A 13738-nucleotide genomic window follows, 5' to 3' on the forward strand; every position below is an offset into this window, starting at 1 on the left:
TTAACAAAGGGAATAAATTCTGTCCAATAATTTTTTAATCATGTTTATTAAGCACTTAGTGTTGATAACACACCAGTTTTTGCTGTTAAAAATGTAGCTAGCTGCTCAGCAAAAAATAAATAAATAAAAATAATCCTTCCACCATGAAGACGATGTGGAGGCTCATCCTCAGAACTGGTTGGTGATCTAGTGGAGCCAGAGCCTCTTCTGAGACAGGAAAGTCTTTAGGTTTTAATATGATTCTAGATAATCAACTGGACAAATGGCCTCCTCGAGCTCAAGATTCAAACACTCTTCTTAAATCATTCATGCAGAGATACAATTTAAAGGATATATGGAGAGAAAAATATCCACTAGACTTTCACCTGGAGAAACAATGATGGGTCTAAACCAAGGGTCTCAAACTCCAGTCCTCGAGGGCCGCTGTCCTGCAACTTTTAGATGTGCCTGTGCTGCACCACACCTGAATAGAATAATTAGATCATTATCAAGGCTCTAGAGAACTGATCTACACAAATATTAGGTAATTAAGCCATTTCATTCCAGTGCTTTGTACCTGTGGCACATCTAAAAACTGCAGGACACCGGCCCTTGAGGACTGGAGTTTGACACCCCTGGTCTAAACAGTCTCGTTTTGACTACTGGCTAGTATCAATATTCTTCCCACTCCGTTCACAGATCATAAAGCAATATACTGTATATTTTGATAAATCTGTCTGGTAACCATTCACAGAATATTAAAGCCTACTGGATCCTAAACAACTCTTTACTTAAGTTAGACTCCCAAACAATCTCTTATTTTTTCTGACAAAGCTAATACTGAAAATAAGTATGGTGACATCTGGGAACTATTTAAATGTGAGATTACAAAGTTCCTAAGACAAACTTCCTTCTGACTGGCGGTGGTGGAGAAAGTAGTCGAAGAATGTACTTAAGTAAAAGTACAAATACACAGACAAAAATGTACTCTAGTAAAAGTAAAAGTACAACATTAACATTTTTACTTGAGTAAAAGTAAAAAAGTACTGGCTTTAAAAATACTTAAGTATTAAAAGTAAAAGTACTTGCTGCATGCATTACCTAGTTGTTAATAAAATATCATTAAGCGTACCCATCGTATTTAATTTTAATACATCAGAAATTTTAATGAACAATGCCACAGAAAAAGCATGTTTTTATTGTGTTTACTCTCTGACAGTTTATCCTTAGATATGTGATTCTATGCATCATAATTTCAGGTATGGATACATCTTGTCTCCTATCCTAACATAGCATGAACTTCACTTTTTTTTCCACTAGTGGCATTTATTTTGAAAGAAATCCAACAGAAAGGCGATGGAAAGAAGGTGGATGCGGGAGGACACGCATCCAAGGAGCCATGTAGCAGTGTTGTAGTCAAGACCACCGAGCCCGAGACCAAGTCAAGACCAAGACCAAGATCAGCGCCCCTCACTACATGACATAATAAAATTAAGTGTACCTATCAAAATTGCTTCTCAAATTGATCTGAAAGATCCACATTCCCATAAAAAACCTAGATATTAAATACTTAGAGTTGAAATAAATTTAACCAGTATCATTGTCAATTCAAACTCCTCTTCATTCTGCTTTGCTTCCATCTCTGTGCCACAATCCTCAGAGGTGTCCTGCCATTCCTAAAAAGATAACGCCCTGGGCGGTTGCCTATATTGCCCATGTCAGAAACCACAACTGTCTGCACAATTAAACATTGCAATTAAAGCAATGGATTAACGGTAAACAACGCTCAACTATGAACACTGTCCAAGGCGTAACAAGCAAGAAGTAACCAAGCAGAAGGACTGCACATTTCTGGACTGAGATGTCTGATGTTGTTCCTGGGATCTGTTGTAGCCATTGGTCCAGTTTGGGGGTGACTGCCCCGAGGGCCCCGATGACCACAGGCACCACTGTGGTCTTCACCTTCCAGGCCCTCTCCAGTTCCTCCCTGAGGCCCTGGTATTTCTCTAGTTTCTCGTGCTCCTTTTTCCTGATGTTGCAGTCGCTTGGTATTGCTACATCTACCACAACGGCTTTCCTCTGTTGTTTATCCACTACGACAATGTCTGGTTGGTTTGCCATTACCATTTTGTCTGTCTGGATCTGGAAGTCCCACAGGATCTTAGCTCTGGCGTTCTCCGCCACCTTTGGGGGTGTTTCCCACTTTGATCTCGAGGTTTCCAGTCCATATTCTGCACAGATGTTTCTGTACACTATGCCTGCAACTTGGTTATGTCGTTCCATGTACGCTTTCCCTGCCAGTATCTTGCACCCTGCTGTTATGTGCTGGACTGTCTCAGGGGCCTCCTTGCACAACCTACACCTTGGGTCTTGTCTGGTGTGGTAGATCTGGGCCTCTATTGCTCTGGTGTTTAGGGCCTGTTCCTGGGCGGCCAGGATGAGGGCCTCTGTGCTGTCCTTGAGTCCAGCTTTTTCCAGCCATTGGTAGGATTTACTGATATCAGCCACTTGGGTTATTTGCTGGTGGTACATCCCATGTAGGGGCTTGTCCTCCCATGATGGTATCTCTGGCACCTCAACCTCCGTTCCCTGTTGTCTGAGATATTCACTGAGCACATTGTCTGTTGAGGCTTTGTCCCTGATGTATTTATGGATCTTAGTTGTTTCGTCCTGGACTGTGGTTCTCACACTCACTAGTCCTCTGCCTCCTTCCTTGCGGCTCGTGTACAGTCTCAGGGGGCTGGATTTGGGATGGAACCCTCCATGCATTGTTAGTAGTTTTCTAGTCTTAATATCCGTGGCTTTTATCTCCTCCTTTGGCCAGCTAATTATTCCAGCAGGGTATCTGATTACTGGCAGGGCATAGCTGTTTATCGCACGGATTTTGTTCTTGCCATTGAACTGGCTTCTCAGGACTTGCCTTATTCGTTGGAGGTATTTAGCTGTGGCTCTTTTTCTTTTACTTGTAACTGTCCTCTATGTCTGCTATTGTTCCTTCTGGGAGTGAGACAAAAAAAAGGAAGATCTTACATCATACATCTGAAAATGGATTGGGTAAAGACAGCTTCTGTGTTTTAGTTAAAAAACTGAAAACAACAGATCTTATTTGGAGAGATGTAAAACTGAAGATACCTGCTACATTTAGTGTTAAGGACAAGTATTGTTTTTGTTGCAGAACCTCTGTCACTAAAGTGTCAATATTTGATATTTTGGCATGAACACATTATTTACTTTGTTAAACAACATTACATCAAGTTCCACTATAAGGATTGTTATTTTTTTATACTTTGCCATTTTAACAAAAATAGTAAAAGATTAGGAAAGCACCTAAAAAGGCATACTTCAGTAGCCTAAAGTGTACATTGAGATGTAATTTAAAACATACAGTGAATTTTTAATTAATCTAAAAAATTCTATTTTGATCATATATTTTAAAATATATGCTCCAAGAGATATTTTAAATATCGTTAAAACATATATTTTAAAGATATTTAAAATATCTTTTAAATATACACTTGAGGAAATACATATTTTGTTTACTTAAAGTATATTTTTATTTAATATATTTCTTAAAAGTGTATTTTGGTACAATTATATTTAAGTATGTTTAAAGTTATAATGCCAAAATTGGTACAAGCATTCTTTTAGTATACTTCGTATATATTTATAGGTAGTACACTTAATACTTAGTATACTTAAAATGTACTTACACAAATGTATGTATATTTGAAATATACTAAAGTATTTTTTTCACTAGGGAACCCTGGTGAAAAATAAATATACTAAGCATGTCAAATTTTAGCATACTTGAGCATAGTTGAAGCCAGACTAATCACCAGTATACCTGAAGTGTGTTATTTTGGAACCACTAATTTTGTGCTTAGTGAATTTTAATATGAATTAAATTGTATTAAAGCACAATTTAAAGCGTACTAAGTGTACTTTCACAAATACAAGTACAAGAGTATATTGTCAATATACTTTCACAGACAGAATATTGTTTTAAAACAATGTCACAGTATTCCAGTTTTACTCCAGACAAACTGACATTTCTCCTTCCTAAAAACAGTGAGGATCAACGACAAAACATTCCCATTCACTGCACCACTTCACTTTACAGAAACCTACAAAAAAGAACATTAGAGCAATTAAACAAAGAAAGCCCTTGTATTTTAAAGAGTACAGAAAAACGTCAAAGAAAACGTATAACTTACAATTTTAAGACTAATTTAGCCCTAATATTCCACAACACGAAGGTCCTGGAGAGACTCCTGTTGTCCCACCTGAATAAGCAGACAAGGACATATCAAGACACTGCAGTTTGCTTATTGCAGTGGAATTGGATGCCATCATACACCTGCTTCAACACCCCCACTGTCACAAGACTGTCTTGGGAAGACAGAGTGTAGATTGCTTCATTTTGCTTGTGTAAATGCTATTTTAATGTATGGTCATCAGTCTTAGAAGAAAAATATATTTAATTTAGAGAGTTTTTAACAGTAAACATTATATTCAAGGTGCTTATAGTATTCTTTGTGTATGACTTTTTTTTAGTAGGGACCAAAAACTTGCAAGTAAACCAAAACGATGCACCCTTCCACTGCATGCCTTGCACTGATCTGAATGACCAGAACATATTTAATGTATCTATTCTGTAAACCTGAAAATTACACCACAACAACTTCTATTTTTATGTTCTGTGCTCTGTATGAATCCTAAGCAGACTGAACTCACAAAGGGTAATTATATTCTAAATGGCATAACAGTGTTCAAATTTCTTTGGACAAAAGATTATTTGGGCCTATGCTAAAAGCATAAAATAATATTAAGAGAATAAAGTTGAATGAGAATTAAGTCAAAATAATAAATGTATATTATGACTTTATTCCTGTAATTTTGACTTTATTTTCATCACTGTATTTTTTCATTTTTGTTTTCAGTATGACCCTAATACCCTGTCGTAAAGGCAAATACATGCACTACTTGTTTTTCTTCATGAAATGCAGTTAGTATCAAAATGAAATCGCCAAATATTTGTTTGGATGCTGAACCTCGTTTCAAGTTTCAGTCAAATACTATCCACATAGTATTTGATTTGTCACTGAGCCACTGGGTGTTTTTTGTCGCTTGACAGCTTTTCAAATGTAAAGGTTGTTGAACCTGCACACAGACCGCAAGCTTCCTGTGCTGGCTTCCTGTCTAACGGCTGTGAGATGATACACCATGCAAATTTCTTGTGCAAGCCTCCTGTTTTTAACGTAAGCTAATAGTGCTAATGTGACGTGGGCTGTTAAGGTCAGGTCTAATACTGCAAAGTCTAAGTCTAGAAAGCACTTATCACTATTCTATATTTTAGGGAAACTCTTAGCATCATTATTATTTTTCTCCACTTTGAGCACAACTTAAAATGCTTGAATCTGTAGATGGAAAAAGTTATTAATGATTTGGTCTGTTTCACAAAAAAATCTGAATTAAATGAAATTCAAATCAGTTTATTAGCTAACATATAGAAACATTCAATATATTGCACTATAATTTAAAGTTAATTTAATTCAGTAACTTAATTCACCAAGTAAAACACATTATAAAGATTTGATTTCTATTATGATGATTTTCCACTTACAGCTAATGAAAACATGACATGTATGATAATATTTCAGGACCTCCTTCATCATAGTCACAGCTCTGTGCGTTGGGCCTTCTCTGTCAGGTTCACTGTGCAGGGCTGCAACTCCAAATCACATTTGCTGTAGTATTTTGGAGCTAGATGGGATGAAACACTGCTATTATAGCCCCAGGACAGAACTAAAAGATTTTATTAAATTGTTTGATTTCATATTACAAGAGTTGACAGCAAAAACGTTTACAATAAATATTAATTTATTAAGTTTATATAAGCAAAAATAACAATGTTGTGACGGCCCTGCGGTGCTGTCCTGTGTGTGTGCTGGTAGTGTAAGCTGTTTATCAATTAGGTCCTTGATCGTGGGAGGTGCCTCCAGACACCGGGATGGTATATAAGGAGCGCCGTTCCATTAATCGGGATGGTGGCTGGCCGACGCCAGAACCAGGCGCAGACGAGATCCGGACTCGGAGGCGGCACTGGCACAGCTGACATCTTGTGGGAGCTGAGACCTGTGGGTCCAAACCGGACCTACGACTAGGGAAGGACCAGGCTGAGGGAGCACTGAACTGGCACGTCTTGGGCTTCCGCCCATTGCACCCCTATAAAATTGGTTGTTTTTAATAAATGCCTCTGAAGGGTTTAAAAACTGTTGCTGGTTGCCGTGTCCTCCCTATTTTTTGTTGCGGAAATCCGAGCCTGGCCGTAACATAGAGTTAGAATATTGTTGAAAGTTTATCTTTCAAGGATCAATGTGTTGGGTCCATTTTGGCTCCCAACCTGCAAGGAATCAACCAAAAACACAAGTTGCTTTTCTGCAGAAGAGGGAAGGGATGCCAGACACAGGGAACCCTCAGTCAAACACTGTCTGGGATCAACTTCGCCGGCTCTCAGTCCTCAACTAATATATTTGGTAACTGATTGTGACGGGGTTCTATTATGATTTAGTCAAAAAAAAAATGACTGTTCCAAGTCGGAGATCGTTTAAGAGGATTTATTCAGCTCTCACAAAGATGGCAGGTGCAGATCACCCAAAAAGGACATCCAGAGCAGGTTAAATAATCATTAGTACCTTTACTTGCAATAGTCCATCACCTCCAGCGTGACTTCTTCAGGAGTCTAACCACAGACTGCCTCCTGTGGAGCAGAGCCCTGCTTTTAAAGCCACAGGCTCCGCCCACAGACAATCCAAACTAGCAAAAATACTAATTATTTCCAACTCAAATCAGAAGTTTGATTCTGATTTGAGTCAAACTTCAAATCAGTTTGAAGTTTGTAAAGTATACAAAATAATAATAATAGAAAAAATAAATAAATAAACTTGTAAACAAAATACAATACTCAATTTAATAGACAACACCCAGTGCGCTCTGATGACATCACCTCCTCATGTGACTCCCTCCCGGCACGGCACAATCTGGAAACACCCTACTTGAAAACAAAACCGGGAAAACGTATTAATGCTAAAAATAGGTTAGAATGAATGTTTAACTGAAGCAGGAACACCGCGTGTGCACCCACGATGAACCGCCCCAGTCCAAGCTGCAACAAAAGTAAGTTAGTGATTATGTATGTGTTTGTCGGCGTGTGTGCGCGGTTGTGCGGGCATGCTAACACGGACTCTAAGTCCCAGCTCGTGACGGCTCCTCCGTCACACTGATGTAAAGGCGCTGGCAGCTGAAGGAGGAGCAGCTTGTCCTGCTCTCTCCCATCTTAACTGATAACTTTGCCTGAGCTATTTTTAAAGTGACATTTTTTACAGTTTTTATAGTTGTTACCCCCCAAAACATTTTCAACATCATAACTGGATTACTACAAACCTAAGGACTGGGGGATTTTCTTACTTTTATTTTTAACCTTACTTTTCTTCATCTCCAAGTTGTACCAGGACAAAATGCCTCCGGCCGACCCTAAGGACATTAGCAGTACTAGACAACGACTTCAGTCTATAGAATGAAGATCAAACAGCTGGAGGTGAACTTTGAAATCAACGCTAACTGTGGAAATCAGACAACTCTTTCTCAAATCAACGGAGAGGTTGTAGCTGCCCACCCCTTGATGCGGGGTGGGCAATCCCAAGCCCACCCCGCATCAAGCAGCAGGGTGGGCTGCTTGATGCGAGGCGCATCAAGCAGCCCACCCTGGAACGCTCTGTGTGCCAAGCCGAAGCAAGAGTCTCACACCCCAGATCCGATGAGGCGACTGACAGGGAGAACCCCTCACCTGGACGAATCAGCGTGGCCGGCTCTGAGCCGAAACCCACCTTCAACCTCAACACCTGCTCCACCAAAGAAAAACAAACAAGCAGCTGCAACCAAAACAGTTCTACCGACCCCGCTCCCAGGGACAGAGCGACCAGCCCGAGCCTCAAAACATTCTGACTCTGTGGGTATCCCAATGAAAAACAGTGTACTTTCTGTACTCCAGCCTGAGCCTCTGAGTGAAACCTCACTTTCAAACATCAACAATGAGGCAAGTCTAACACATCCACCCCCCAAAGCCCCAAAGGACAAAGCAGCTACCAGGAAAACGAAAGGTATGCCAAAAGTGCTTATTGTTGGAGATGAGGCAGTAAATGGAATCAGTCATGTTTGCAATCCCAAGGAAACGAGAGTGATTTCTTTTCCTGGTGACACTGTATCTGATTTAACTCGTAAAGTTCTTTCGCTAACCGCTGATCAGCCAGATATTGAGTCCTTAGTTGTGCATGTTGGAGCCAATGATGTGGCAAAGCAGAAATCTGAGATTCTGAAAAAGGACTTTAATATTCTACTGAACACTATGGGAAGGTTAAAAATGAAGTTATTTCTCAGTGGTCCAATTCCATCACCTCAATGGGGAAACGAAAAACACTCCAGGCTGGACATGATAAACAAATGGCTGATTAAAACCTGCTCTGCCAGCTCAGTGACCTTCATCGATAACCTCTGGATCTATTGGCAGCGCTTTCACCTTTTTGGAAGAAGCGGACGCAATCTTAATAAACATGGGATAAAGCTGCTCACTGCAAATCTTTTTCACTTTATCAACAAGGACAGCAACGTGATCATCGCTTCAGAAGAACAGGCTCAAGGATTTCTGACTAGGAAGAAACCTTATCAGGAACAAAAACAAGCTGATACAACATCGACTGGAGACGGAGCGACTGGTTCCCTTCTAGTGATGTGTCGGTCGCGAACGATCCGGCTCTAAGAGCCGGCTCTTTGAAGTGAACGATTGGAACCGGCTCCACAATGGGAGCCGTTTTAGGATCCTATTTGGGAGCCGGGTTTTTTTCTACAGTATATCGCTGTCTCTCTGCCTCCCTGTCGTTGTGCTTGTGCTCTGCAAGTGCCAGAGCCGATAGTTTTTCCCCACATCGTTTTTTTTTGTCCTGTGGTGCCTCGCTGTCTCTCCGCCCCCTTCTCCCTCTCCTTGCGCATTTTGCTCTTCTGCCAGAGCGGAGAGTTTTTTCCCTCGGTCCACTGCCCTCATGTCAAGCATGTGCTCCACACATCTGACCAATCACACATAGTTTCAATTAATAATGTGGCGGGAAAACACTGAAAAAAAAGTTTATCTCCACTTTTTTTGTGGAAACGGCAGGCAATTGGCCAAGCTGTATAGCCTTCGTCGGCAGGTGTTTATGTACAGACACTCACTCAGCGGTCAAGAAGCACAGAAAGAAGGGGAGTCAGTGTGAGAACTGAATAGGTAAAAATAAATGAGTGACAGAAAACGGAGAAAGATTTGGACTCATTTTAATGCTACATCAAGCTCCAGGGCAGAGTGCAGACTGTGCAAAGTCAGCATTTCCTATCATGCAGGCTCGACAAACAACCTGCACAGGCACATGCAGACATCACACGCATCGGTATTGCTATAGCATTGTTATGCGGCATTCAAAATTAAAAAAATCAGAGGATTAATCTGTACATCCACTATAAAGTCAGTACCAATGCTGTGCCGAAACAAAACAAATGCAGGAAAAATGACCCAATTTCAACTACTTAATTATAAAACCCTACAGGAAATTATAAGTCAACTAAGCTCCAGTTCCTGCTGTCTGGATGTCCTAGATCTATAACTCTAGAACATTTCTTTAAGAAAGTCCTGCCTGTTATTGCTTCTGATCTGATCCAAATAGTAAACTCATCGCTCTCATCAGGCGTTTTCCCCCAGGCTTTGAAAACAGCAGTAATCAAACCACTTATAAAAAAGAACAGTCTGGACAAATCACTAATGCAGAATTACAGGCCGACCTTTGACCTCCCATTCATCAGCAAAGTTATTGAAAAAGCTGTTTAAACAATTAACTAGCTTCCTAACTATAACCAACCTCTTTGACTCCTTCCAGTCTGGTTTTCGTGCTCACCACAGCACAGAGACCGCCCTCGTAAAAGTGTTCAATGACATCCATATAAATACGGACTGTGGCAGAACCACAGTGCTGGTTCTGTTGGACCTCAGTGCAGCTTTTGACACTGTTGACCATGACATATTACTGAATCGACTGGAGAGTTGGGTCGGACTCTCCGGTCCAGTGCTTAACTGGTTTGAATCCTACATAAAGAACAGGGATTTCTTTGTTTCAATTGAAAACTTTTCATCAAAGAGGTCAAGGGTCACATGTGGGGTACCCCAAAGTTCAATCCTAGGACCCCTTTTATTCAATATTTATATGCTCCCACTAGCCCAGGTTATAACAGGAAATAATATTAGCTACCATAACTATGCAGATGACACACAGCTCTACATTACGATGTCACCAGGTGACCTTTGACCCCATCCAATCACTGAACAGCTGCTTAGAGCAGATAAATGTGTGGATGTGCCAAAACTTTCTCCAGCTGAACAGAAACAAAACTGAAGTTATTATTTTTGGACCTAAAGAGGAACGATCTAGAGTCAATGCACAGCTTCAGTTATTACAACTGAAAACCAGCCATCAGGCCCGAAACCTGGGAGTAGTGATGGACTCTGACCTGAACCTCCAGAGCCACATAAAGACAGTTACAAAGTCGGCCTTCTATCACCTGAAGAACATTTCCAGGATTAAAGGACTAATGTCTCAACCAGATCTAGAGAAACTCATCCATGCGTTCATCTTTAGTCGTATTGATTATTGCAACAGCATCTTCACAGGTCTGTCCAACAAATCAATCAAACAGCTGCAGCTGATCCAGAATGCTGCTGCTCGCGTTCTGACTAAAACCAGGAAGATAGAGCACATAACACCAGTTTTAAAGTCCCTCCACTGGCTCCCTGTAGCTCAAAGAATAGACTTTAAAATACTGTTGTTAGTTTATAAATCACTGAACGGCTTAGCACCACAATACATTAAAGATCTGCTGTTGTTGTATCAACCTTCCAGAACCTCTCAGGTCTTCCGGTTCTGGTCTGCTCTGCATCCCCAGAACCAGAACCAAACGAGAAGAAGCAGCTTTCAGCATCCATGCACCACAAATTTGGAACAAACTTCCAGAAAACTGTAAAACAGCTGAAACACTGACTTCTTTTAAATCTCAACTAAAAACCCACCTGTTTAGAATTGTATTTGAAATGTGATCAATTACAAATTTATTGATGTAACTTGACTTAATGATTGATTCTATATTGTATTGTGTTTCTGTGTTTGTAATGATGTAAAGCACTTTGAAATGTCTTGCTGCTGAAATGTGCTATACAAATAAAATTTGATTGATTGATTGAACTATCTTATATTGAAACAGAGTATTACCTAATCACATGAACATTGTAGCTCTAAACAGCTGCAACGTAGCCTAATTGATTACACAGCATTTAAATACAAGCTCTTTTCTTCAAGTCTGAGAGTGACTGTTGTCATGGTATTGTTTCCTGTATCTCTCTGCGGATATCATCTCATCGAGTCACAGGCTTTTGGTCACCACTGTCCCCATTTCCTGGAACAGTTAATAATGTGCCAAAAAGAAAAGGAGCCTAGTAAAAAACACGAAAGAATAATAATATAAAAACATAACCTTTCAGATAAACTCATAATTTAAATGAACTTAGATAATAATTTTCCCAGCATAATGTTTCTGTCCTCTTATTCAAGTAATTAGTGCTCCATCAGCAATCAGCTAGTAAGCCTACTCTGGGATTGATTGGTAGTGGCTCCATCCTTTAAGGCACCGTTCTCATTGCATTAAACTGCAGCATGAGAGAAGTACTCTGATTATTCTGTCTTTCACATTTTCATGGGTGTAAGAACAGGTCTTTGTTATGAGGGGCCGTTTAGGACAAAATTTACGTTTTGTCTCTCACACACTACCAAAAACTCTCGCATACTCCAAAAAAGTAGCCACGCACACTCCAAAAATTTACGTTTTGTCCCTCACACACTACCAAAAACTCTCGCATACTCCAAAAAAGTAGCCACGCACACTCCAAAAAATTACGTTTTGTCTCTCACACACTACCAAAAACTCTCGCATACTCCAAAAAAGTAGCCACGCACACTCCAAAAAATTACGTTTTGTCCCTCACACACTACCAAAAACTCTCGCATACTCAAAAAAATTACATTTTGTCTCTCACACACTACCAAAAACTCACGCATACTCAAAAAAATAGCCACGCACACTCAAAAATTACTCACGCACATTCAAAAAATACTCAAATTGCGTATACACACACTACTAAAATGTCACACACACACACACAAACGTTAACTTTCTCGCTCACATACACTGCTAACAGCTCGCGCACATACACACAAACGTTAACTTTCTCGCTCACATACACTACTACCAGCTCGCACATTCACAAACGTTAACTTTCTCGCTCACATACACTGCTACCAGCTCGCGCACATACACACAAACGTTAACTTTCTCGCTCACATACACTACTACCAGCTCGCACATTCACAAACGTTAACTTTCTCGCTCACATACACTACTACCAGCTCGCACATTCACAAACGTTAACTTTCTCGCTCACATACACTACTACCAGCTCGCACATTCACAAACGTTAACTTTCTCGCTCACGTACACTGCTAACAGCTCGCACATTCACAAACGTTAACTTTCTCGCACACATACACTGCTAACAGCTCGCACATTCACAAACGTTAACTTTCTCGCACACATACACTGCTAACAGCTCGCACATTCACAAACGTTAACTTTCTCGCACACATACACTGCTAACAGCTCGCACACACACAGACGTTTATCTCTCACATACACAAGACTAAAGTTGAACACACACACAGTACTAAGACTCGTTTTATGTATGTGTGAGAGCGAGACTTTTTATGAATGTGTGAGAGCGACACTCTTTATGAATGTGTGAGAGCGAGACTCTTTTTGAATGTGTGAGAGCGACACTCTTTTTGAATGTGTGAGAGTTGTCACGGAAGAGGCGGGGCATAATTTTTGGATCAAACTGCGCATGCGTAGATCCTAAACTATAAGTTTCGATTGTTGACTCACTGTATGTTCTATTACTTAGTATATTTGTGCTTTTAAATATATATAGAACGTTTAACTTTCTTGTAGATTAAATGTGCTATAGAAATAAATGAATCTGATTGATTGATTAAAAATAGCAAAATTGCTGTAGTACAATCTGTCCACTGGGTGCCAGATTGTAGCACTGCGGGCAGTCGTTGAATCGTTTAATGCGCCTGTCAAAGTGCTGGTTGCCTCCGGAGAAGATAGAATGGTGTTTAAAATGGCAGCTGCCTGACCAATTCTCTCTCGTTTCGAATTAGAGTTAGCCATGTTCGGTATAGCAAACTCTTTCTTCTTCGGCACTAGTTGGCGCCGGTTAATAATTCCTGTAATACTGGCACCCAGTTCTCACACATTCATAAAGAGTGTCGCTCTCACACATTCATAAAGAGTGTCGCTCTCACACATTCATAAAAAGTCTCGCTCTCACACATACATAAAACGAGTCTTAGTACTGTGTGTGTGTTCAACTTTAGTCTTGTGTATGTGAGAGATAAACGTTTGTGAATGTGCGAGCTGTTAGCAGTGTATGTGTGCGAGAAAGTTAACGTTTGTGTGTATGTGCGCGAGCTGGTAGTAGTGTATGTGCGCGAGCTGGTAGTAGTGTATGTGAGCGAGAAAGTTAACGTTTGTGTGTGTGTGTGTGACATTTTAGTAGTGTGTGTATACGCAA

This window comes from Xiphophorus maculatus, chromosome 14 (assembly GCF_002775205.1).
Source record: "Xiphophorus maculatus strain JP 163 A chromosome 14, X_maculatus-5.0-male, whole genome shotgun sequence".
NCBI classification, from domain to species: Eukaryota; Metazoa; Chordata; class Actinopteri; order Cyprinodontiformes; family Poeciliidae; genus Xiphophorus; species Xiphophorus maculatus.